Below are 5,849 nucleotides of genomic sequence, written 5' to 3' on the forward strand. Positions count from 1 at the left end.
CCACCAAAATGTTTGCAAGATTTTAGTTTATCTATCCAAACATAAACATAAACATAAACATAAACATAAACATAAACATAAACATGGTGTGTGATATTGTACTCTGGCGTTGAACACTGTCGTCCAACCGTGATTGTGCGACACCAATTACACAAATCATTACAAAGGATGATTAAGAGGAAAACTTCATTCATCACGTTTATAATAATTTCTTTATCATAATTCCTTATAATTAATTTTGATTTAAACATTGATGAGGTATTCCAATCGTAACGTCATTACCAAAGGATGTAAAAAATGACAAAAATGTTTTCTGTGGTGGAAATGTAATCGTGAAGACATATCATGCATTATTCATTAGAAAGTATCTCAAGAAGATGCACAGTACAAACAGACAATAATAATAATAATAAAAAACTTCTCTTAATGTTGTTGGATATCATTTATTATGCTGATATGTGTGTGAAAACAGCATTCCCTGCCTTAAATATTTTTGTGATAACGCTGTTCGTATGAAATGTATTCTAGTCTCATTTGTTAGAGAACATCCTTAAGAAGGATTGAGTTGACGAAAAAAAGAAAAGTTTTATTTTCGTTACTATATCGACGCCAACATTAAATTTGTTATGAGTACTGTTTTACCTAGTATTATGCATGATGACTTTTATGTAATATGCTTCATAAGAAGAAGATCGAAATTAAGACATATTTCAACACTGTTGCATCATGACTGAAGTGTGAATGATGAGAAGTGTTTAATTAATTGTATTGCCGGTTTGTCTTGTGGAATGTTACCATAGGAAATATTAACAAATGCAAAAGAAAAAAATGCAATCGCCCAATAAATATTGATCAAATGCGATGTCTGTGTCCATTGTATGATGACATTACTTTCGTGTGCAAAAAAAAAAAAAAAAAAAAAGAAAGAAAACGAAAAAGAAAAAAAAAGTCGCGGTCTTATCAACTTGGAAGGTTAATTAATATTTATCCACCTATAAAAAGAAGGGACTCTCTGAGATAATGACATGTGGCACGCTGGATAACAGATGTATGCAGCTTAAAGGATGCGACCACGTGACTTCATACGTAATATGCAGCGCTTCTATATCAGATAAACTTGGCTTCTTTTCTTCCATTTTTTTTTTGTTCACCACACCACGGTGTTTTCAAACTAAGGATAACAAATGCAACTAAGGGGGGAAACACACACACAAAATACACACTCTTTTTGATCCCATAACCTCATTCTATCATAGCCCGCGTCAAGCCAACAAAAACAATTTCGAGACAATGACGGCGATTCCAAAAGGTCGTCATATTATACACTCTGGGCAAGCACTGCTTTTATTGACAAAATAATTCAATGTTGAAGGGACGAAGAGCTGTTTACGAGTTAGTTTCGCCAGAGAACCTTTGTTACACACTCAATGGAATAGAAAGGGCTTCTGACAGCTTCAGCTTTTACGAAGGGTTGACGGTAATCATCGATGCATTGAAGGAGCAAAGTGGAAGCATATTTGCTTATTAGTAATTAAAAGATTGCCTAATGCCCCAAATCAATCATATATATATATATATATATATATATTTGTGTGTGTGTGTGTGTGTGCGTGTGTGTGTAAAGAAAACGAGAGCTGTTAACGAATTAGTTTCGCATGAGAACCTTTGTTACACATTCAATGCAGTGGAAAGGGCGACGAGCAGCTTCAGCATTTACGGAGGGTTGACCATATTCGTTGAGACATGGAAGGAGAAAAGCAGAGGCACTTAAGCTTGAATAAAAAAAAAAAAATGCCTAATGCACCACGTCCAAATTGTATATATATATATATATATATTTATATTTATATAATATAGCTCTTTAATAGTCTTTTCAATCTGAAAAGCATTGACACATTTTATCTCCTACGAAACTAAATATAATTGATTGCCTTTTCGTGTTCCCGCTAAAAGTGGCTAAAGAGGGAAAATTATCGTATACCTGGGAGGGTCACGAAAGGAGCTCCCCCCTCTCCCATAGATAATCAGTAGGAATTGAACAGACTAAACATGACGAAATAGAGCATCAGCCGTCGTACACACAAAGGACCCGAATCAATCCAATGGACATTCATTTCTATAAGACTAGGAATCGTTAAAACGGTTTACAAACAACCTCTAATCGACCGTGCCCACAAAACAGCCCTCTGGGGAATTGAACAAGGGAGTGGACAAAACATGAAGGCAGGGCTGATGGCTCACGTTGAAATAAAGGCGTATCGCTTCTCCCTTGTCTACGGCTCTTATTGCTTCCTCGTAATGAACCATGACGAAGAAGCCATAAAGGGTTACGAATAAGAAATAGAACAAGAGGGGGTTCGTATATTCAACCATCTACACGTCTGTTTTTCGAAACCGAGGTGGGGGAAAAAAGAAGACAGAGACAAATATACAGACGAAGAGAAAGAGAGAGATTACAGTAAAGGGATATATTGATAGGTATTATTATGATATGGAGATCGCCTGAGGGCCCGTAGAATTTCTCCCCGTGACGGTTTTGCGGTAAACATCCATTGTTCGCTCTGAGACGCTAACAGCTGATTGCCCTCCAGAGGCGTGGCGACCCCCTTTATACGCGATGGATATCGGTGGCGACCCCAGCCAAACGTGACGCGACGGAATGGCCCTGATCCGCACAGAGCAAGCAGTGACTCAGACTAACACATCTAGCTGACACACTTAAAGGCGAAATCGAGGTATTCTGTATGTGACGATTTTGATATCTATACACAGTACTTCTTCCCGTAATTTGGACATAATGATGGAAAATATGAAGGAAACATGAACGAATTTGGGAATCCTTCCGTATAAAGTTTTTGTTAAATCATCAGGGTTATTGTAAGGTTCGGGTTTACCTCAAGGGTAGATGCCCGTCGTTACACCCATTATATAAAATATAGACAAAATATAGTTATTTTCTGTAAAGGAGAGTTTTAGAATGAGCAAAATGTTCATAACCGTACGTGAATAATAAGGTCCTATATGGTAGAGTCTCTTCATATTCCCATCTTACATTCTGAGCATGCCCAAATTGTTGGGGTTAACTTCGCTGTTTTTTTTTAATGTAATAATTATTATTATTGAAATAATAATTGCTGTTGCATTCAACATATCATCTGATTGTTGTTTTGTTGTTGTTGTTTGTATCTTTTTTTTTTGACGAACGTAAAATGAGTATTTATCTGTTTATTTGGAAAAATGCGTATGAGTCACGATTCATTTATCTTCTTAATACCGAGACGAAAGCCCTACATTAGGCACGACAAGTTAATATCTGCTGTTGATATCGAATCTTGATACCTACTGAAAGAAATTGAATACGACACACAATATGACTGTTTGATGCATCAAAATACAATATCACAGGCACTGCACATTATAAAAAAGCGTTTATTGTCAAATATTTTTCTTTTCCTCAGGATTACATACAAAACCATACTAAGGCTTGAAGGAAATATCCATCAATTACACTGACAATACCTTCGGGCCCTAACGACATCCATCACAAAAAAGTGACAGGGAAATCCCTCCCCCCAAAAGAGAGAGAGAGAAAGAAAAAAAAGAACATCATTCAAGATTTCGACTTGAAGTCATTTCCCATCATCGAAGGCAGGCAAAATAATGAAGAAGAAAATTTGATATATTCAGGACTGGTGTCACACATTCAAGGATTGACGCTCCTGAATGACAATCCCATGATTTTATTTATTATTTTCAAAATAATAATTCTTATCTCAACGTGATAATTCTGAACGTTGTTAAACAATGCACTTAAGGTCATCAGGAACAATCTTATAACTTTTCAAAGACATAAATTATTGTAAGGCGGAGGCGTCGGATCGCGGTATTCTGACTCTCCTGGAAGGAACTGTTCTGGTTTTCAACTTATCGCAACATACATTCGGAGTAAAATGTGCGGGTGTACATACGCCGAAGTCTCTTACTTCATGAAATACTTTATGCCAAGACCAAGACGTTACATTGAATTGTACTATATATTTGGTCATTTTTCATTATTGGTTTGATTTTATTTCCGGTGAAACTACACACGAGCGGACGAGAATCTTAGCAATTTTTCAAAAGTAAGTGCATCTTCATTTGCATTTGTTTCCCCGAGACAAACACTACTAGTAGTCAGGGTAAGCGGTTCTTCGAGTAGTACATGTTACATGCATTGATTGGCATAATGAGATACATGTTACTTTACGTTGAACTGCTCCATTAAAGACACGATTTACCATGTGCAGGTGAAACAAAAACCCAGCTTTAGTGCTTCAAAGTAGTTCTAAAATGTGAGTTAGGGATTGAAATAACCGATGTAAAATGTTAATAAATAAATGTGAACAACAGTTATGGTTTACTGAGAAAAAATGGCGATATCTCCTTACAAATTAGGCTTTATTGCGAAATATGCGTATGGTATAGGATGTTTTGTGATACATCTGACCTACACATATGCATCAAATGTGATAACTCGAACATACTTTAAATCACTGCTCCCTATGGTAAACAATACCTTTAAGAGAAGCGGCGAGAAACCTGTATCCGTGTCTGCCCGAAAACACGTGTTGGAATGAATTTGGAAGTTTCTCGACGTCTTACACCAACCAACAAATAACAAAAAAGATGGGTCAGCTCACTCCGGTGGGGCTGTGATTGTACTTAACACAGCGGCACGAAAACGAGCCAAAATTAGCTCTACAATATTGAAACAAGAAACAGCAAAGGGAGATCACTGATATCCGCTGCTCTGTTTTCTTTGGCCGTGGGGTAAAGTCGTGGTGAAAATGACAACACAAGTTTGCTACGCAAAAGGAAAAACACACATGCATCGTTTCTCTGATTGTTTGTTTGTTTGTGTACATATAAATGTGTATTAGAAAGGCAACTTCGATGACATTTCGTCCTTCGCTGATAACATTAATTACTAACAAAATTCTCATTGTGCTGCTACCATTTACAAATGTCATCGAATCAAGCACTAATCGGACTCGGTTGAGCGACATGAATTACTCATTCGTGTTAGTCCCCATGTAAAACATGATATCTAGTTATTCCGGGAGATATCTTGACGACGAAAGTGCGATCAGACATTGACCTATCCTTCTGTCACAGCACTATCAAACATTGTGGCACAGGCGTCGTAAATTGTCAAACTTTTTTTTTTTTTTTTGACTGAGTTGTATCATGATAAAGGCATAGTCGAGCACTCAAAACTTTGGGAAGTCTTTTCTTCATCAAAATAGATGTGAATAAACATCATCTTGCTCGTAAATAGTTTCCGAAATGGTAAAGCCGAATGAACAATTTTGCAAGGTCAATTTTAGTATGGTGTATCAGTTCTTATATTATGATATTATGCATTTGTTTAAAGCAGCTCACGAGCTTTTTCAAACGTACATTTTTTTAATTTTTTTTTATTTCATGGCTTATCATTATACAATATCGGAGACGCTTCCATTATTAAGGTGATCAGATTTAAAAATACGGAAACACTGTTGAACAATGCCTTTAACGTCACAAGAATCAATACGACTTTAAGACGATATTGCAAGGTTGGGATAGACATTCCGGAATCAGTTTACAGTGTCCCTAGGAAACAGCCTGGATTGGGCATCGAAGAAGGCTCTCACCTTGCATCCTGCAAGAGAGAGTGCATTCAAGACATTCCCTCGTATAACTTCCCAACCCTCCACCATATTAAAGAGGATTTTTAATGATGATAATGAGAACAATATCAACTACAATAACAATGATAATGACTCTGTCACCAAGAATAATGTGCTCAGTGTAAGGACTGTTCTCTCTGA

The sequence above is a fragment of the Diadema setosum genome, chromosome 20, assembly GCF_964275005.1.
Source record: "Diadema setosum chromosome 20, eeDiaSeto1, whole genome shotgun sequence".
Classification (NCBI taxonomy): Eukaryota; Metazoa; Echinodermata; class Echinoidea; order Diadematoida; family Diadematidae; genus Diadema; species Diadema setosum.